The 22,762-nt window shown below is 34.9% G+C and overlaps 1 protein-coding gene and 2 long non-coding RNA genes across 6 annotated transcripts in view; 1 reads left to right on the top strand and 2 right to left on the bottom strand.

Moving 5' to 3' along the window:
• LOC108062424 (beta-mannosidase-like) overlaps positions 1 to 22,762 on the bottom strand; it is a 90,523-nt gene that overhangs the window by 28,688 nt on the left and 39,073 nt on the right. The window lies entirely within an intron of this gene.
• LOC138913511 (uncharacterized) overlaps positions 1 to 22,762 on the bottom strand; it is a 48,867-nt gene that overhangs the window by 8,026 nt on the left and 18,079 nt on the right. The gene's annotated exons all lie outside the window — the stretch shown is intronic.
• Positions 2,391 to 3,211, top strand: LOC108070352 (uncharacterized). The gene is made up of 3 exons (XR_011419424.1): positions 2,391 to 2,738; positions 2,830 to 3,048; positions 3,127 to 3,211. It is a non-coding gene; the product is annotated as an uncharacterized lncRNA (long non-coding RNA).

Below are 22,762 nucleotides of genomic sequence, written 5' to 3'. Positions count from 1 at the left end.
CTTGTGTTGCGGCGCTTTTGCCTGAACTTCGCTGCGAGACGCCTTTGTGATCTCGTGGAAATTAATAGCGTGGCCTGTACAACACCAACAACTTGAGACTGTCGGACGGATCGCTGGTCCTGTCACGGTCGCCAAATAATGTTCAGACCTTTCTCTGAGTAAATCAGCCGAATTTCTTCGGGTACGGGGCTGGAATTGTTTTACACCGACAGTGACCGGTTGTTGTAAAGTAAAAGCCGTTTTCGTCCACGTTTTTGCGCTTCAGTTATATTTTCACGTTCTTTTCTTCTCTCTCTTATACACACACTAAAAATTACCGAAAAAGCCTCCTTCCAGGCGGGTCTTACAACGTGACCGTACAAAATTATAAAAATATACTAAATCTGTTAACATTACAAGAAATAACATTGGAGACGATAATTTCAATTATGTTAGGAATTGGGCTCCAACAACAAGTCTTTTGGTTTTGGTGTAAATCATAGGATTTTTGAATATTATAAGTTGGTGATTTTTTTGTTAAAAATATTATAATCGTAGTGCCACAGAAATCAAACAGCGCATAAGTGGCCTGATATTGATGCTACTCAGAAACCCACCCCCGTTTAACGCTCAGAAATTATCTATCCTGCAAAAAGGAACAGGATTTCAAGAACACAAAAACCAACTTCTCACGGGGGGACGACATAATCTCGCCGACATAAACTCGCCAAAATTTAAGCGACATAAGATCGCGCGGGTTTATTTCGTTTTCAAGCGTCATAACCTCGCCCCAAATTATACGACATACAATCGCCGCTGGCGATTTTATTTCGCTCTGAAGCGACATAAACTCGCTCGATTTTATATCGGTTTAAGGCGACATAAACTCGCTTGCGGCAACTAATTTGAATTTTGGGTTTGTTTATGTTTTCGAGCAAGTGTGACCGAAAAATAACGCACGAATTTTACTAAATTAACCAACACTGGACCCACTGGAAATTAGTATTTTTTTTGGGCCAGTTTTGGTTAGGTTAAGTACTAGCCCTTACTAGCGGTATAAGTTTAATGTGAAAAATACCAAAAGTTCAATGATTGAAAAGAGACAAATATAGATCAATGAAAGAAATAGTTCTTTGAAGAAAAGTAAAAAGAGACAAATATAGATTAATGAAAAAGGTAGTTCTTTGACGCATTGTGCTTAAAGAAGTTGATGAACTCGGACGAAAAATGAGCATTCCATTTAAATTTCAAGTTGGTAGCCGGCAAGGGTCACGACTTATTCATACCCTGGACGACAACCAGTTGTTTGCAAAAAAAAAAAAATTAAAAAACGGCGATACAGCGTACACATGTCGCGTAAAAGATTGTAAGTCGCGAGTGTACTTATCCAGTGACGAAACGCGTGTGTTTGCAAGTCCAGACCAACAGCACCATAATCATGGTGAACAAAGTCAGGAAATAAAAAAAATCAACGCGATTGAAGATGCTAAACAGCGTTGCCAAAAATCGACAGAGAACGACGACATTAAAAAAATTTTCAACGACGTTATGGCAGAGTAAGTAGAAAAACAAAGCACGTATGTATGTATATATGTATATAAATTAAAAAACGAGCGCGCACTTTACACCAATACAAGTGTTTGCAGACGCATGCAGTTATAACAATTACAAAATCTGTGCGCGCGGTTAATTCTAAATATATGTATGTATGTGTATTTCGTTTTTTTATTTCTTTTATTAAAAAGGCACACCGGCGAAGAAGAGGAAATTGAGGTTGCATATGATACATGTAAAAGAACTTTGCAGCGCAAAAGGCAACCCATTATGCCAAAATCTCCAAATACCCCGGAAGATCTGCGAGATGCATTTAATGATAAAAATGTTTTGGAGATATATGGCATGACAAAGGCCAACCCCCCAAAGCCATTTTTCAAACATTTACACATATCTGCTGCATTTTCATATGCTATATTTTCCTCCGAAAAGACTATTTTGCTAATTGAAAAGCATATTCCCGTGAAGGACCGCCAATTTTTGATCGATGCCACCTTCAAAGTGTGCATATTTGGTTCGTTTAAACAGCTTCTCATTATTTACATCAGACATTTGCAAAAGGTAATTTTTCATCAGTGAATTTATAACCATAATTGAGAACACTGATATAAACACTTTTAGTATCGGACCCTGAAAACTGAAAAACTGAAATGAATTAAAAAAACCTGCGAAGTAAAAGGTACTTAAGGTAATCATTTTTATGTACATAATTTCGGTTTTCAGGGTCGGATGACTATAATAGAATAAAACGTTTTTATATGTGTTTTATATGTTATTTTCAAATATAGATCACACCATTCTTTTTTGTGTTAATGACACGGAAAACAGAAGTTTCCTACCAGCACCTATTCACTTACATAGACTGCAACATATTTAGTTTGGATGGAGGCTCTTTTATTTCGGATTATGAGAGGGCTATGAGGAATGCGTTAAGAAATTTGCACCCTAACACCAATTATTACGCTTGCTGGTTTCATTTTTGTCAAGCTTGTAAAAAAAATGCAAGACGCTTTTCAGGATTTGAAGATGCAATCAAAAATAACAAAAGTGCATATATACTTTTCCTTAAATTTCTACATTTGCCTCTTCTACCCGCAAATTTAATACTGAATGCATTTAATGTATTAAAAGTCGAGACGATTGCGGTCAGCAAGACGTTATTTGACCCTTTTGTTACATATTTTGAACATCAATGGCTTAAATCGGTAAGTTTTTTAAGACTGTGATTTGATCTGATCACTATAAGTACTAATTAGGTTTCATACAATAATTTTTTATTTTGTACTTATTTTCCAGGAGGGAACAGAACGCATTTCAGTTTTTAAGAGAAATACAAGGACGACCAGCTCGATTGAAGCTTATAATCTAAACTTAGGAAAGAAAATACATGCAAAACGGCATACGTTCAAATTTGTGAAATGCCTCAATGATGCGGAATACGAAAAATCAAGAGAATTCGCACTCTTATTTCAGAACGGCGGTCTAGGAAACGCTGCACCGAAGCGCCATTTGCGGGTAAGTTTCTATTGATCAATAAATTAAAACTAATAAGAAACCATTAATAATAAACATGTTTTGTATTTATTATCTTAGGACCGAGCCGAAAAAATAATGGACGAAATGAATTTGTTGGATCGCCAAGAAATTGATGTCAACGGATTTTTAGCGCGGACTGTGGGTCTCTGCGACAACTTCCACAAAAAGGATATTTTTGATTCAATCGACGAGGAAATGACACCAAACTTACCAAATCTGGCTTCTTTGGACATTTCCATTTCTTCATCCAGTTTAAATGAAGTACTTAATTGAATTAAGTTTAAGTCGAGCATAATTCTCAAAATGAATGAATCTTTTTTTATTTTTTCTAATTTTTGTTGATCTCATATAATTTTTTTGTTGTAAAAGAATATTTTTTCGTTGATCTCTTATAATTTTTTCTGTGAAAATTACGAATTGAAGAATAAAAATAAAGGTAAAAGTTAATTAAGGATACCTAAACTTGATACCGGCAAGTGATCTACGACAAGATTGTTTGGCCGTTGGCAACTATGTAACGCAATGAAACGAATTTGTGAAACCATGTTAGGCCGATGGCGGCCTTATGTCGTTTTTTTAATGGCGATATAATTTCGTTTGCTAACGTCATAAACTCGCCGACAGCGACCTTATGTCGCACTCAAACGACTTAAAGTCGAGCGATATTATGACGTTTTAAAATGACATAAAGTCGCCAGAAAAAGAGCGACATTTTCCCGCCGCGAATTTGTACTGGGCGAGATTATGTCGGCGGACTTATGTCGCTATGCCCTTCTCATTTTCCCGCTGGGAAAGCATACATACATACATATGGGGATGCCGTGACGTTACATTAGGTTTGCCAAATTTAAAAATATTGAGGACTTGGTTAAGGATGCTGAATCTCCAAAAAATTTAAATGCAGTTATTTGCGGGTATGCCATAAGATTATGAACATAATATTTTTAAACCATTTTAACAACATTTATAACAGAGAAATGGCAAAAGAAAGAATTAAAAATAAAACAAATCGAATTTTGGGGCACTTAGGGGTCGTTTTTATACCCTTGTAGAGGGTATTATAATTTCAGTCAGATGTTTGCAACGCAGTGAAGGTGACGTTTCCGACCACATAAAGTATATATATTCTTGATCAGCATCACTAGACGAGTCGATCTAGCCATGTCCGTCTGTCCGTCTGTCCGTCTGTCCGTCTGTCCGTCGGTCCGTCTGTCCGTCTGTCCGTTTCTATGCGAACTAGTCTCTCAGTTTTAAAGATATCGCGATGAAACTTTCCCGAAAGTTTTCTTTCTATTGCAGGTAGTACATATGTCGGAGAGAGCCGAATCGGACCACTATATCTTAAGGCTCCCATAGGAATATTCAAAGATATATAAGAAAATTCATTGTTACTTTGTAGGAAGTAGGCGTTTTAATTCTTGACTCTTTAAAAACAAAATTCAAAAATAGAAACGCTGAATCTGGAATCCCTGGAACTGCACCGAGTGAGCATTACTTTATCTGCAAGGGTATATAAGCTTCGGCTGGCCGAAGGTAGCTTCCTTTCTTGTTTGTTCTAATTTGTACCTCTTACGCGGCTCCTAATTATTTTAGTAATTAATGTGGTTTTTTTTAGATTTTTATGTCAATTCGTTCTGGGGTCATTTAGGGGTCGACTTTTATAGTAGTTTAGATTAGATAAGGAAGGCAGGTGCCACATTAATTTTTCACCTTGATTAGAATAAAATTAATAATAAGGAAGGCAGGTGGAAGGGGATGCCGTGAATCAAATTGTTCAAACATTTCCAGTTTTTTAAACAATATAAGGCAGTGTAAGAAAGGGTAAGAGAATCAATTGATTTGAACATTTAGTGTTTTTTTAATACTTTCAATGCTATTGGCATTTTAAAACACGAAAATCAATAATAAAATGTTTTCGATCTGTTGCAGAAATGTAAATGCAATTTTTTCAGTATTATCATTAACTTGAATTTCAGCGAATCTAACTTCTTTAGTCAGCTGCAATGCACTCACACGCACATATCTAGGGATTGTGTTTATAAAAAACTAATTTTGTGGCTTATATATATTTCGTCCATGTGTGTGTGCAACGGAGCAAACAAAAGAATAAAAAACAAGAAAGGAAGCTACCTTCGGCCAGCCGAAGCTTATATACCCTTGCAGATAAAGTAATGCTCACTCGGTGCACTTCCAGGGATTCAAGATTCAGCGTTTCTTTTTTTTTAATTTTGTTTTTAAGTAGTCAAGAATTAAACCGCCTACTTCCTACAAAGTTACAATGAATTTTCTCATATTTGTTTGAATCTTCCTATGGGAGCCTTAAGATATAGTGGTCCGATCCAGCTCGCTCCGACATATGTACTACCTGCAATAGAAAGAAGACTTTCGGGAAAGTTTCATCGCGATAGCCTTAAAACTGAGAGACTAGTTTGCATAGAAACGGACAGACGGACAGACGGACAGATGGACAGCCGGACAGACGGACATGGCTAGATAGACTCGGCTATTGGTGCTGATCAAGAATATATACTTTATGTGGTCGGAAACGTCACCTTCACTGCGTTGCAAACATCTGACTGAAATTATAATACCCTCTACAAGGGTATAAAAACAAACCGAATTTTGGTTTACTCGTTCGGCCCGCTTTAGCAAATATTTAATATCTACACGAAAGTTTTCTGTTGTGGCGTGCCGAATGAATAAATTTTAGGTAGCGTATTTATTTAGTCGCATCTAAAATCAATCACAAAAGTTGATATCTGAACTTTTGTACGTCGAAGGTGCGATCGTCACTAGTTTTTTACCTCGTTAAGAGGTGTTTTTATTTTCTATCAGAAGTTTTTGTTTGTTTACTTTTGCTCTCAAAGGTGCTAGTATAAACATTTAAATTTAAATTGGTCATAAATCATAATTTATAAACTATTTTGTTTTAACGAATTAAGTTAAAAAGACGTTGAAGTATTTCAAAATACCTTTTAAACGAGGTATAGCACATGGGTGTACCTTTAGTAGTGTAGAACTTACAAACTAACGAAATGTAGCTATTTATAGCTTTTTCCCGCTAAAGTAGCGGCTTTTTCCAAAAATCGTAGAACAAAAGATTCCTATATGGAACTCTTAAGTGCAAATTTACTGATTCCATGACCCTAAAATACAGTTCGGATACCCTCACACAAAATTCAATACTCAAGAAGCGTTAGTAGTTCGAGCTGGCAAAAGTGGCTATTTTCGTATAAAAAAAACTTTTAAACGTGACTTTTTACAGAAATGTGTTATACCAAAATGTGTTATACCAAAATTTAAGGAATCTCAAGGGCTATACAGTTTAAAGCTTTAAGGAAAATCGTTAGAGCCGTTTTTGGGAAAAATAAAAAAAAAGTTTTAAAAAATTGTCTTTTGTTCATATCTTTTTAACTATTACATTTACACAAATTGCACACAGAAGGCGTTTATAGCAATTAAAAATACCTTTCAAACGAGATGCAGCACAAGTCTGTAGCTTTAGTAGTATACGGCTTTCCGAATTTTAGCTATTTATAGCCGTTTTCCCGCTAAACTAGCGAGTTTTTCCAAAAGTGGAATTAAATTTTCATTTATTAGAGCTTGAAAATTATCGATGTCAGTATCGATATTATCGATACTTCTGATATTTTTCAAACATCGATGTTTATCTATAACATCGATGGTTTTCTGACATTTTATTAGAGAGAAACGAACAGATTTCACTCTTTAATTTTGAGGACCAAAATAACTTTAAATACAAAATCACTTAAAGTAGGGACAAATTACCATACAAGAACCGCGAGTTCTTGGTACTTTATTCTTCTTTGGTCCCATAGATATTATGAAATACTTAAAAGTAGGCGAAAAGGGCATAGGTTATGGCAAAAAATGGCCAATAAAAGAACCGCGAGTTCTTGGGAAGAGGAGTAACTTTGGTTTTTTTAGTACCAAAAACAAAATCTTGGTTGCAGCTACCGACCATCTGTCCGCTATTTAAAAATCTCAAGAAACCGCGAATTCATAGCCTTTGATAAGAATTGGTCGCTTTTCGAAGATCGTTTGAGCGATTTGGACTCAAGGATCCAAAAAAAAACAACCGCGAATTCTTCAGAAGAGGAGGAATTTTTACTTCTTTATAGTATAGTATCAATTAAAGTAGGGGAAAATAACCATAGGTTGTGGCATAAAATTTCTTGGGGAAAAAAGGAACTCTCGTTCTTTTAATACCAACAACAAACAAAACGACGACCCTTTGAGCAATTTTGGCAAAGGATCAAAAAAAAAGCAACCGGGAATTCTTCAGAAGAGGAGGAATTTGTTCTGCTTTAGTACCAAAAAATGGGATGGAACAAAGGTTTCTTCTATTATTTTACATAAGTATTTCCTCAGAAGATATTTAAAAAAAATTCTTAAGAAGCCGTGAATGTCTTTGACTAAGAATTGGTGTCTTTCTAGACATGTGACGCAACTCAACTCAATGATCGAAAATAAATAAACCACGAGTTCTGAACAGGAGAATCCTTGAGTCTAAAATTGCATTTTAATAATGAAAACCGGAAATTAAAATTAAATAAATTAACCGCGATTTTTTCTAATAATAATATTTATAATAATGCAAGTGTATTATGCATGTATATAATAATAATACGTGGTATTAACAGAATTATAAAATTGTTTTTAATTTGTCTTTGCTTTCCTTGAAAACATCGATATTATCGATACGATAATGATAAAGTATCGAAAATATCGATACTGTCATTTATCGATTTTTTTCAAGCTCTAGCATTTATCCCCACCGGCCCCAACAGCTCCAAATTTTGAAAATCGCACTTTTTCACTTTCACCGCTCTCTCTCCCAAGCCAATTGATTTTCTTAAAGTCTTGGTATGCAATTCTTTAAGTTATTGCAATACCTTTCGATTGGTGTATTACTCATTACGATCGGACTATCACAGCAGATTTTCAATTTTGCGGCTATATAATAGTAGTCGCCTTCGCACACTCTCCTGGTGCGCTTCGTCACTACATGGGCTGCCGTCCATAGTGATTTTAAAGGTGGAAAAAACGAATACATTTTTTTAATTAAGCATTTTTTTTTGCAATTTTAAAAGTGATTAATGTCTGAAGCCCAAAAGTGCCAGATCGAAACTAAGTTGTTCCGCTTGTATGGTAATTTGGTGTATGGTAAAAAGTTGGCTTTTTTTATTCAAATTGGCTCATTTTTAATATTTTTTTTGGCTTATAAAAAATTTTTGAAGTGTCAACCGTGTATAGCACCCATAGGAATAATCGGGAAAAAAATGTAAAACAAGAAAAGAACCAACCGAAGCTTGTATACCCTTGCAGAACATTCCTATTAACTTACAATTCGCAAAAATTTTAAATTTCGTATTGTTTTCATATTAATTTTTCTATCCTTCCCTATGGCAGCTATATAATATAGTCGTCCGATTTTAGGTAAATTCATTTCGAAATTCCGAATTATTAAAAAAAAATCATATCCTAGAGTAGAAGAGAATACAATAAAAACTAACTCCGTAAATTGTTTCCAATTAATTTCCCATTAATTTTTCGATCGTTCCTATGGCAGCTTTATGAGATGGTAGTCTTATTTTGACCAAATTAAAATTGAAATTCGGAAATATTTTGAAAGAGTCATATCCTAGAGTAGAAGAAAACCAAAGAAGCTAGAATTTATTTCCATTCTTTTCTTTTCCATTAATTTTCCGATCGTTCCTATGGCAGTTATATGATATAGTCGTCCGATTTTTTAAATACTTAATTCGAAATTCTGAAATATTAAAAAAATAACATCCCCAAGAGTAGAAGGTAATATTTAAAAAAAACACCAAAGCTAGAATTATTTTAACCGTTTTTTTCGATCCTTCCTATGTGAGCTATAAGATATAGTTGTCCGATCCGGTAGGTTCCGACTTATATACTAACTGAGAGACTAGTTTGCGTAGAAACGGATAGACGGACGGACAGACGGACATGGCTAGATCGACTCGTCTAGTGATGCTGATCAAGAATATATATACTTTATGGGGTCGGAAACGTCTCCTTCACTGCGTTGCAAACTTCTAACTGACCTAACTACCCTCTGCAAGGGTATACAAAATTTTATCTTGGGTGTTTTTGAACATATAACCTCCTACTTTTGGAAATACCATTTTTTATCTAATTTTGAACACCGAAACTAGTATTTTTAAACCCTTGCAGAGGGTATTATGATTTCAATCGGAAGTTTGCAACGCAGTGAAGGAGACGTTTCCGACCCCATAAAGTATATATATTCTTGATCAGGGTAACTAGCCGAGTCGATATAGCCATGTCCGTCTGTCTATACGAACGCTGAGATCTCGGAAACTACAAAAGCTTGAATGTTGAGATTTTCAAACACATATTCTTGGGCTTCCTACGCAGCGCAAGTTTATTTCAGCGGAGCGCTCTAACGCCCGCAATCGCCCACTAACGATTTTAAAGTGTTTCTGCGCACACAACTTTAAATATTTCTGAGAAGTATAAATACAATTTTTGTTGTGTATACAACCCTAGTCAAAAGTATTTTCACAAATTTGAATGTTAAGTGTACTCATATTTTGAACTTATAATATAAACATTTTGGCACCTATGGAAAGAGCACTTCAATTCCGTTTAAATGACACAAAAATTTTCTTAACCCATTAAGCACCCGTTGAAAAGTGGGCAAATTAGAAAATTTTTTTCGAAAGTCAAATTTTCAACTTTTTTTCTGGGGCTTAAACAAAAATGTTTTGATGCAAAGTTGTTCCCCAATCAAAATTAATAATAACTGCAAAAAAAAATTTTTCAAAATATTTTTCCTTGTATTTTTTATAATTTTTTGAAAATAGCTATTTTTGCCGCTTTTTCTTCCTTTTCATACAAAATTTTACTGAGAGGTCTCCATTTAAAAAATCATAAAAAATACAAGGAAAAATATTTTGAAAAATTTTTTTTTTGCAGTTATTATTAATTTTGATTGGGGAACAACTTTGCATCAAAACATTTTTGTTTTAAGCCCCAGGAAAAAAGTTCAAAATTGGCATTTCGCAAAATTTGCTCATTTTTCAAAGGGGTCTTAATGGGTTAAGAAAATTTTTGTGTCATTTAAACGGAATTAAAGTGCTCTTTCTATAGGTGCCAAAAGTTTATATTATAAGTTCAAAATATAAGTACAGTTAACATTAACATTTGTGAAAATACTTTTGACCACCCCTGTATTTATACCCATCAAAATGTAAAAAAACATTTTTAAAATCGGACCATTCATTAAAAAAGTAACCGCAATCAAAAAAATTTTATATATCCATCTCCCTCGCACTCCCTTTAGCCGAGTGACGATTAGATAGTCGGGACACCAACCCGACTATAGCGTTCTCTCTTGTTTTAGTCAGTAAAGGAGATAGTTTCAGGTTTATGTATTAAAACATGGATTTCAGTCGAAACGCTCTTTTTCTTCTCTCTCATTCTACAATAACTTCTTAACTAATTAAGGCCTCGAGTTCTGCAACACAATGTGGAACAACATTTAACAAAATACCACTACTTTTTGATATCTTTAGTTAATCCACTTAATCTCTCACCCCAGTGTGGGGTGGCGCATGGCGCTCAGCTGAAATAAACTTTTGCTGCGTAGAAAGCCCAAGATTATGTGTGGGAAATTTCAACCTTCTAGCTTTTGTAGTTTCCGAGATCTCAGAGTTCATCCGGACGGACAGACAGACAGACATACAGACGAACATGGCTATATCGTCTCCACTATTGATCCTGATCAATAAAATCAAAAAATTTTTAATATATTGTATGTGTACGGGTCTCAGTTCAACAAGGAAAATATCAGGCTACTATAGATGAAAAAAAGTGACAAAAAGTACTTCAGTAAAATCCATTGTAGCTAAAGAAGTAGAGGTTGCCCAACTTTGTGATTGGAAAGGTTCAAAGTACCATTTCCGCTAAATTTTGGCTCTAGGCTACGAAAGGTTTCCTTGCTTTTAAGCCGCAAAAAAATCGAAAATTTGGAACTTTGACCACGGATTTCTCAAAACCTCGACGTGATGAAAAGTTTCCAAGCATGAGGTAGTAATCTACAGCCGAAATCCTTTCAGGTTTTGTAGCGTTTATTCTTGGGCGAAGAAAAAGTTTTGATTTTGATCACAACAACCTGTGTAATTACACAGGTCGACAAAGTACCTTCTCCGCTAAATTTTGGCTCTAGGCTACGAAGGGTTTTCTTGCTATTAAGCCGCAAAAAGTGCCTAAAAATCGAAAATTTGGAACTTTGACTACGGATTTCTCAAAACTTCGACGTGATGAAAAGTTTCCAAGTATGAGGTAGTTCTCTACAGCTAAAATCCTTTCAGGTTTGGTAGCTTTTATTTTTGGGCTTTTTTTTTGTCGACCAGTGTTATTATTACAAAGGAGTAAAATAAATTCTTGTTATTTAAAAACTTGTAACTTTTAAAGGAACACCCCTAATGTTGTAGTTTACTTACGAGCGATAGTAACATCGGAAAACATCGATGGAGCCAATATCGATGTTTTCACAGCTATAGCGTCAGTACTGATGCTTGGACAGAACATTTTACGCAGGCATTGTACGTTTCGGTTACAATGGGCGCGTTCAGCAGAACAACATGATACCTGATCACTGATGGATCAGTAATCAGTGATCAAGTTTGTTCTGCTGAACGCTAATAATACATTGCAATGACGTAAAAGTAAAAAAATATATCAAACAGTGCACGCGCATCTAAAAAAAAACTGCAGCACTGCCCACAGCTATCGTAGATATAAAAAAATAAAAAATGGCTGAACAATTATAAACAATTCCACCGAATTTATGGTTTTTATTCAAATTATTATGTTAATAAGTTTCGATATTTCGACTATCGATACATGCCAGAAGCCATGTATCATGTATCAAGAAAAGGTAGCGTACTATTTTTACGATACCTGATACCTGATCACTGATGCAAAATTCTTGCATCATGATTAGTAATCATGTGCGTTCAGCAGAACTATCGTGAGAAATCCATCAGTGATCAGGTATCATGTTGTTCTGCTGAACGCGCCCAATGCATTGTATTCGTGATGCTAGCTTTATAAGCAGGGTTCTTGGAATTGAGTCAATGGACGCTGACCCATTAACCGGTATGAAATTAACATTATTTAAGTTTACAAAATAACAAATATTTATTTGAACTACGTGATAGCAAAAACATTTAAGAATGTGCCGGAACTAGCAGCAATGTCGGATTCGTGAAATAATCTGGGAAATAGAGAAAAAATTCCAAGATGGAAAATTCGCTAAAAGGATTTTGTCTAACTATTTTCTATACGATCCGATCTATACAGCTTGAATAGAGTGAGATTAATACAACTTTGATTACGAAGAAGCAGGAGTCACGTTTAAATGATTTAAACCCAAGGAATTTAAAGGAAGTGACAAAATTTCTGGCCGAATTTGAACAGTCGTCTAAGGTTTGGTTATCCCACATCTTCAAAATTTAAAAAAAATGTAGTTTTAGCGAAATGGATTCGGAACTTCTGACAAAATTTAAACGTTCTATTACCCATCATCTAGTCAGTATTGTAGATCCATTTATAACACATTTTCGCAAATTAGCGGTATTTTTGTTTCCTCCTGCCAACAAACTCATATTAATTGATTCTGACGAAAGGCAAAGCATTATGGAAGACTGCAAACTTTACATCAACAAATATGTCAGTAAGGAAACGGACACCAACCCCCCTCAAAATGCTGTCGGATCATTAAGTAGCAACGCGCTATTCAGCGATTTGGTTGGCCAATTAAGGGACGATTCAAATCATAATATTGTCGAGAGTGAGGTGAAGGAGTATGGGGCTGTCCATATATTACGTAATCACGATTTTGGTGATTTGTGACCCCCTGGTGATCAAACGTAATCATTCAATAAAAACCCCCCCCCCCCCAATGATTACGTAATCCCAAGAATAACATTTTATTTTGTTTTAATCTGTGGATTCAAACGGAGATGCAACCCAATCTTATATATTGTTTATAAATGGAGTTTGGTATGACACATTCGGTTCGTCTACGCTGAAATTATCTCCAACATACTCTTCGTCAAGCCATTCCAGGTCTTCGCGTCCTTCGTGTGATTGAACCACTAAACATTTTCTTTTTCGCCGCCCAGCCACTAAAAAAATTTGTTCTCTGCTTTCCTATCTAAGTTTGGAGTCAAAATCTGCCAAGTGGGCCACCCCTGTTCCGAAGGTCCGATTTTCATCGAACTTTTTTACTTTTCCGGTTCACAACGAAAATATAACTTCATTTGAACGGTTTTGCGAAATTTTGAGTTTTACCGGAGTTATAGGGGTCAAAACATGGCATTTTTGACACTTTTTCGAAAAAGTTGCACTCAGTCATTAATTCATAACTTCGGAACGGTAAGAGATATCTTTATGATGTTTTCACTGATCGCTCAAGAATTATTATGGCTTTCCATAAAAAAATGTAAAAAAAATTAAAATTTATTTTTCTTAAAAATAAATCAACATTTTTTTTTAGTTTTTATTTTTTTAGTGTTCTTCACCAGCTATAGAGTTTAAAACCATTTGAAAATGAAGTTTGAATCATTACGAAAAAGATCCAAAAAAAAAAGAGTGGCCCGGCCAAAGGTTTTTCGCAATATCGATTTGAAGAAAGGCGCACAGCGGTTTTCCATACAAAAACGGCTTGCTCGTGAAAATTGGCTGGTCAACACATGCCGTTGCGCGCGTAGCGTCAGCCGACTGGAGCTGTCAATGAGGCACTTTTTGTCGTTTTGTATGGGAATCCGCTGTGCGCCTTTCTTCAAACTGATATTGCGAAAAACCTTTGGCCGGGCCAATCTTTTTTTTTTGGATCTTTTTCGTAATGAATCAAACTTCATTTTCAAATGGTTTTAAACTCTATAGCTGGTGAAGAACACTAAAAAAAATAAAAACTAAAAAAAAATGTTGATTTATTTTTAAGAAAAATAAATTTTAATTTTTTTTTACATTTTTTTATGGAAAGCCATAATAATTCTTGAGCGATCAGTGAAAACATCATAAAGATATCTCTTACCGTTCCGAAGTTATGAATTAATGACTGAGTGCAACTTTTTCGAAAAAGTGTCAAAAATGCCATGTTTTGACCCCTATAACTCCGGTAAAACTCAAAATTTCGCAAAACCGTTCAAATGAAGTTATATTTTCGTTGTGAACCGGAAAAGTAAAAAAGTTCGATGAAAATCGGACCTTCGGAACAGGGGTGGCCCACTTGGCAGATTTTGACTCTTTGTAGATATAATTAAAGGAAAAAAGTTTTTAAATAAATTCTTTAAATAAAACAATTTATATAAAATGATTACGTAATCATTGTGCAAGACCCCCCCTCCCCATGTAATCAAACATAATCATTTCAATGACCCCCTCCCCCCCCCCTAGGTGATTACGTAATATATGGAAAGCCCCTATCATAATACCGTTGTAAAGCTGACAGATGATTTCAACGTTCTAAAATGGTGGGCAGCAAATAAAGAGAGATTTCCGCTTTTATTTAAAGCAAGCTGCCAAATTTTGGGAACTCCGGCGAGCAGCGCATCTTCCGAGCGTTCATTTTCCCAAGCCAGCAATTTAATAACAAAAAAAAGGTCGGCTTTGATAAAAAGCGATCGAATGGTCAAGAAAATTATGTTTTTACATAACAACATTACAAAAAAAGACTGATTATAATTTCCTAAATTATTAACCTTTAATAACAATATTAAAAAAAAAAAAACCCTGACTATAATTTGTTAAACACATTTACAATAAAATTGACCAATTATGTGTTATTGTCTAATGTTATCTACATTGGTTTGTTTGAAATAGCTGACATGGAAAAAAGGTCCTAAAGATTGGACTCTCTAATCCACAGGCCATTCCTAAGATTCGAAAATCGGCAGGACAGACATTTTAATGATGGCGCAAGATATTGAACGTCCTTCCCTTCTTAACATTTCCCAATATGTTGCATCTTCTGAACATCGAGGATCGGTTAATCTTTATTTTAAAATTATAAGTGTTAAATGTTATTGTTAATAATATGTTATTGACCTTTTGGGCCGCAAGAAGTCGCAGCCAATAATTGAGTAGATTTTACCTAGACAAGTAACAAATTCTCGAATTTTTAATTATTTACATATATTAAAAATGATATATAAAAAAAGGACCTCAAGAATTCGCGACTAGGCGATGAGTTATGAAAATGATGCTCACATAATATCGACTTATTTATTTAATATATTTGTTATAAAATTAATAGAAATTATTAGCCTCAGCAAAAAGGGCTTGGGTAACCCCGAAACCCAACTGACCTACTTGAAACCCATTTGACCTGGGTAGTTTGGGTTTGGGTATTTGGGTAAATGGGTAACACTTTACCCAAACCCAAACGACCTGAAAATTTTGGGGTCGGGTTGGGTAGGTAATATTTAAAGAAAGCCTGACTTACTTGAACTGTTTTCAATGACAGACCGAACTACTTGACCTGAAATTTGGTTTGGGTACCCAAATAACCCATTTTGTATACCCATGCAGGGATCTACTACATTTGTTAGAAAGTTTCTAACATATGTAGGCTATGATATTGATATTTAACATGTTAATAACACAAGTTATTTACAGTGTGTGTTATTTTCCGAACCCTGTATAGGAGTACATAGTACACTTTTAATTAATAGTAGTTATTATTTACGAAGTGCAGAACATATTCCGAGTCTTTGCTGCAAACATTGATTGACTTCATCAATAGCCAAAAAACAATGAGCTTATGCATTATTAAATTTTTTCCCGCCATCGATTTGATTTGCTCTCCCAGTCATCGTTCCAATTTTCACAGTCAAGAGGAAGAATTCAGAGTTGCACCGAAAAAACATCGCCTAACTATCGGATAAAAGTGCCCGTCGAAGTCCGTCAAAATTAGATGGCGGTCTAACTGGGAAATTTTCGGAGCGGCAAAACCTTACGGACCATCCGTTCAAAGGATGGTGGAAGGTGGATGGAGCTCTGTGGGAAGACCCTATTAGTCCTAGTTATACCCGTTACTCGTAGAGTAAAAGGGTATATTGTATTCGTTCAAAAGTATGTAACAGCTAGAAGGAAGAGTTTCCGACCCCATAAAGTATCTATATTCTTGATCAGGATCACTAGACGAGTCGATCTAGCCATTTCCGTTTAACCGTCTGTCAGTCCGTATGAACGCTGAGATGTCGGAAACTACAAAAGCTAGAAGGTTAAGACACACATATTCTTGGGCTTCCTACGCAGCGCAAGATTATTTTAGCCGGACGCCACGCCCCCTCCAACGCCCACAATCGCCCACGAACGATTTAAATTGTGACTGGCGCCTACACCTTTAAGGATTCTCGAGAAGCAGGGAACGTAACTGTTATAAGTTTTATTTTAAAAATCACACTTTAACAGTTATTTTCTGATTTGTAAAGTAAAACTCAAAGAATAACTGTTATTTTTTGAGTTTTATAATAAAAGTTGACAAATAACAGTTATTCGTCAGATCAAAAATAAAACTCAAACTTGATTTATGGCGATTTTGTGGGTAAACAAAATTTTAAAAAAATATAGATATAAAATATGCGCGGTTGCCTTTTTTAACAAATTTTTAGTAAGTTATAAAAAGCACGGGTATCATGTTTTTTTTAATTATTTCATTTTTTCAAAAATGTCAAAGGAATAACTGTTATTCATAAAAATCAAAAAATAACAGTTATTTTTTGAGTTTTATTATAAAAATCAAAAAATAAAAATCATTACGGATTTGTAAACTACAATGGCTAATAAATATTGTGGTGTATTTAAAAAATTTTTAGGACCCTTCTAAGTGCGTGATTTTTTTGTATGAAAAATTTACAATAACAGTTATTTTCGTTCCCTGTCGAGAAGTATAAATGCAATTATTTGTCTATATTTATACCTATCGAAATGTAGAAGACTATTCTATGTATCGGACTATTCGTTAAAAAGTTATGCGCAAAAAAAAATTGTTATATATCCATCTCCCTCGCACTCCCTTTAACTGAGTGACGGGTATTAGATATTCGGGACACAAACCCGACTCTTTTTTTAAATATGCATGCTCAAGGGTTGCCAGTGTTGGTCAGCAAGATCGATCAGCTGGCCAGTCGGGGCGAATGCCCATAGTATCGATAAGTTATCAGAATCATCCTTGAACGAAGCCGATTTGTGCTGTTAGGCGCAAGCGTGCTGTTAGGCGTAAACAATACTGTTAGGCGCAACCCTTAGTGCTGTAAAGTACGAAAAGTGCTGTTAAGGGCAAACTTTGTGCTGTGTAGGCGCAAAGCTTGCTGTAGAGCGGAAAAGGGCGCCCACATGGAACAGCGATCGGCAAAGCACGCTCTTTTTTCTTGGGCGGCAGCGGAGCTGATCAGACCTCTGTGATAAGGAGCGGAAGGGACCCCGAAGTAAGTTAAAGTAGTAGCATAGCAATCTTGACTGCGAAGGCTGGGAAAATAATATATACCCTTGCAGATAATATAAATACCTGTGTATTAATGCTGACTCGATCGGTGCAGTTCCAGGGATTCCAGATACAATGTTGTATGTAGCCTGTTAAAAATGTTGTTATACCCTTGCAGAGGGTATTATGATTTCAGTCAGAAGTTTGCAACGCAGTGAAGGAAACGTTTCCGACCCCATAAAGTATATATATTCTTGATCAGCATCACAAGACGAGTCGATCTAGCCATGTCCGTCTGTCCGTCCGTCTGTCCGTCCGTCTGTCCGTCTGTCCGTATGTCTGTTTCTACGCAAACTAGTCTCTCAGTTTTTGAGCTATCGGGACGAAACTTTCGCAAAAGTCTTCTTTCTATTGCAGGTAGTATATATGTCGGAGCCGACCGGATCGGACAACTATATCTTATAGCTCCCATAGGAAGGATCGGAAGAAAAAAACTTAAAAAATTCTAGCTTCGGTGTTTTTTGAAATATTACCTTCTACTTTTGGGGATGTTATTTTTTAAATATTTCTGAATTTTGAATTAATTATTTAAAAAATCGGACTACTATATCATATAGCTGCCATAGGAACGATCGGAAAATTAATGGAAAAGTAATAGAAAATAAATTCTAGCTTCTTTGGTTTTTATTGTATTATCTTCTACTCTAGGATATAAGTCTTTTTAAATATTTCCGAATTTCAATTTTAATTTGATCAAAATCGGACGACTATATCATATAGCTGCCATAGGAACGATCGGAAAATTAATGAGAAATATTAGAAAATTGAACATTTTTGCGATTTGTTAATTAATAGGAATGATCTGCAAGGGTATATAAGCTTCGGCTGGCCGAAGCTAGCTTCCTTTCTTGTTTTTAAGTTGTCAAAAATCAAAACGCCTACTTCCTAAAAATTTACAATGAACTTTCTTATAGGGGAGAGGTCTGTAGGTTGGGACGGTCTGTAAGATGAGACACTCAATTTTCTCAAAACTTATCGAATAAAAAAATTGTTTTTTTTTTTTTTGCAGTCCTTATTAGTGACAAAACTTTTGGGGAAAACATTATAAGCCAGGCTCTAGCCGGATTTAATCTGTGAGAGTCGTTTACCATTTTTCACCAAAAAAGTTTTAGTCTACTTTTTTCAAAATTCCATTTAAAGTTAATAACGTCCTTAAATTAATTTGGTAAGAGATTTAAAACATTAGTATATTAGCTGTTAACAAATTAAAAAAAAGAATCAGCTTAATGTGACAGTCAGAAAAAAAGCTATTAATTTTTTCCCGAAGCATCCCATTTTGGGACACTTTGAGCGTGTAAGTTGAGACACCCGTTTTTCATACAAAAAGGCCTTAGGCCAACAGAGGTCGCTTTCTGCCAAGTACATTTCTTTGATATTAGGGGAAAAGTGAATGTTCAAAGAGCCTTTTGATTTTAATTGTTATTTGGTCTAAGTTTTTTAAAAATGGATGGGAAATAATTTAGGACGAACTATAATTGATTAAATTAACATAAATAAATAGTTCCTTATAGTTTGGAGTAGGGGAGAGTGGGGCAATTTCGTCACTGGGGCAATTATGTCACCTGCAATATCTCGGAATCCATAAGTCGTAAAAATATATAATTTTTTTGTTTTAGTCCTTCAAGACGGCATGACACAACCAATGCATTTGTTTTTGCACAGAAGGTTAAGATAATTAAGCTATAATATTAAATGTGTTTTAATAGTTCAAAAGCTACATTTAGTTCTCGACGAAATTTTTTCTGTATGCCACAATTGAAAAGGGATAAGATACAGTTTTTTTTATATAATACACAGTGCTATAAAGAAAGAATAATTCTACAAAGAATATTATATGCATCCGACACAGGTTTCTGCTCTCAAATAGACAATTATTTGTTAATGCTATTAGAACGTGGAATGAACTTCCCAATTACATAAAAGAAACTAGGAGCGCACCTCTATTTAAGACAAAACTTCTTTCACACCTAAAAAATAGCAGCTCTAGTTTGCTATAAGCTGTATTATCCTATCTTAACATTGCGACTTATCCCCAAAACTTCTTCCTTTGTTTTTTTTTTTTTAAATTCGACTTAACTATATTTGTCATTCTGTACTTTCAATAATTAATGTAAAATGTATGTCATTAGATTTAAGAACCCATATTGTTTGAATATAAAATTGATTATCCGTTGTGACTAGCGCAGTAATTTATAAGTTATGCAACTTGTAGCGTTAGGAAGCCAAAACAATAAATAATAATAATAATAATAATGTGCATTTCTGCGTTAGTGATTTTTAACTTTGCGCTTAATTTCGGAAGAAAAATAATTATTTCTAAAAAAGTACTGTGTGGGGAAATTTCGCCACCCTATGCTTAGGGTAAATCCGCACCTATTTTAAATACATATTTTTTATTTGACGAGCTGTCTAACGAACAGACTACCAGCAGCAGCAACAAATATAGGACGTCAACAAAAATGGTATGCTTGATCAGTGTAGCACATTTACAGGCGTTAAACTCCCTACATTTTTCAGGCGACGAAATTGCCCCAGTGGTGTGGCGATTTTACCCCCCTATGGGTCGAGATTGCCCCAGTATATATTATAAATCACCAAGGTAATTAAAAAAGTAGGGGAATGTCACATTTTAAAGCTTGGTGCTAACCGCATTCAACAATAAAAAAAGAAATATGATAACGTGTCTCAAGACAAAAAGTAGCTTTGAAAAAATGCTGACGAAATTACCCCACTCTCCCCTACTTTTTGTGTGAGTATTGTTGACTTTTAAAAGTGTCTCAACTTACAGTCCTCTTTTAAAATGTCGTTTTTTGGCACATTTCAAAAAAAATAATTTCAATTGTCAATTCAACTAAGTAAATAGTCAAAATACACACAATTAGCAAAGACACAAACCCAAAGCAAAAACAAAGTACACGTATTTTAATAGTTACGTAACTATCTTTGTTGGTCAATTTTACCAAGCAAATTTTTTGTGTGTACGCAACGCGGACGCCAAAGCTGTCGTTCATGTCGGTCAAGTTCTCGTATTGCGTCTCCGGATTTTCTCTACACAATACGAACGTCTTGCGATTACAAAAATTGTATTTTACCACTTTGTGAAGAATTGATGAAGCAATGTAAGGATTTGTGAGGCGTTCAGAATGTTTTAAATTTTAAATTCTTTTAAAAAATACATTATTTTTTCACAAATTTGCATACCAAATATTAAAATAACTTAAACGAGTCTCGCGCGCTGCTTAAAATCGGAGCTAAGTTCTTAAAAGATTTAAAAAAAAAAAACAGTAAGGGGTAAAAAAAAAAACGGCTCGTTATACTTCAATCCTCTGTCGAAAAAAAGTTTCCATAATTTCTGAGATTTGACACCAATTGGCCTGTCACGTTTCACGTGGAATGAATGTACACGTGCACAGCTCTATACAAATGTCAAGTAATATCTGGTGTGACAACCCTGCTCATATAGTATAGGGTATTATAGTTTCAGTCAGATGTTTGCAACGCAGTGAAGGAGACGTTTCCGAGCACATAAAGTATATATATTCTTGATAAGCATCAATAGCCGAGTCCATCTAACCATGCCCGTCTATCCGTTTCTATGCGAACTAGTCCCTCAGTTTTAAAGCTATCGCGATGAAACTTTCCCAAAAATATTCCTTCTATTGCAGGTAGTACATATGTCGGAACGAGCCGGATCGGACCACTATATTTTATGGCTCCAATAGGAATAATCAAGAAATTAATAGAAAAACCATTGTAACTTTGTAGAAAGTAGGCGTTTTGATTTTTGACAATGTAAAAAACAGGGCTGTTAACCCATATTATTTTTGCATGGGTTCGGTTCGGGGTTCAAACCTAATCGCAATTATGGTTCCAATTAATGTTCCGGTTTGCGAACCGGTTCAGTGATGAGCCGGAGCAGGGTTCAGGTTCGAACCAGTGTTCAAAAAAATAATTTTTTTTAATGAAATAATAAAATGAACAATTATTTCCATGTATTTTCATTAAAATATGTACCATAACATTAAGAGTTATAAGTAAAGTTACAAGATTTATGATTTATAAAGTGTTTACCAGTTAAGGCAAAGAGTGTACTCTTTGATTTAATCATGTAATTTTAATGTGGGCATACTGCGAAAAGTTTTGGAAGATGATAGTTATATATTATTAGATTGTTTGAGTTAGATGCAGTCATTTCCTAGACAAAATATTTGCGCATTTTTATTTCCCTTAGTAAATAAACTCTATGTTAATATGATCAGAAATCCCCCCACAATGTTGAATAAAAAAACACGAACACACAAAATAAATTTTTCGTGAACCGAACCGAATATCAAAAAAAAGTTCCGGTTCGGTTCCGGTTCAATTATAAAAAAATTCGGCGCTCCGATTTACGGTTCGGTTCGTTTTCTAAAAACAGTGGTTCACAGCCCTAGTAAAAACAACATTTTAAGTAGGCATATCTGCAAGGGTATATAAACTTCGGCTGGCCGAAGTTAACTTCCTTTCATGTTTTTTATTTCACGTTTTCAAGATTTCATGAATCTCATAGCGTAAATATAACCTGTACGAAAAAGGCGAACTAGTCTGAAAAACAACTAGTTATACAACTAATATAAAGCAACCAGAATTTGTCTGGATACATTTGGACAACACAGGATCTAGAGCACTCGTGCTAGTCGAAAAAATAAATAATACAAAACTAGTAAAAGTAAAAAATTTAACACAAAACCATTCAAACTGAAGAGGTTCTCGCTTCAATCCTCAGTCTTTAAAAATTATTTTTTTGTGTTTTGTTTCCTAGGTGACGATTTAGTTTTATTTTTAATCTGTTTGAGGCAATATATATGTGAGAAATCACTGCTTTTGAATTATGTCTCACTAAAATTCATAAACCTTGTTAGGGCACTACAAAATGTGATGCGTGAATGGCTCAATCAGTGTGTGTTATTTTCCGAACCCTGTATAGGAGTACATAGTACACTTTTAATTAATAGTAGTTATTATTTACGAAGTGCAGAACATATTCCGAGTCTTTGCTGCAAACATTGATTGACTTCATCAATAGCCAAAAAACAATGAGCTTATGCATTATTAAATTTTTTCCCGCCATCGATTTGATTT

Source organism: Drosophila takahashii, chromosome 3R (assembly GCF_030179915.1).
Source record: "Drosophila takahashii strain IR98-3 E-12201 chromosome 3R, DtakHiC1v2, whole genome shotgun sequence".
In the NCBI taxonomy this organism is placed as follows: Eukaryota; Metazoa; Arthropoda; class Insecta; order Diptera; family Drosophilidae; genus Drosophila; species Drosophila takahashii.
This window is presented reverse-complemented; position numbering and strand designations above follow the sequence as displayed.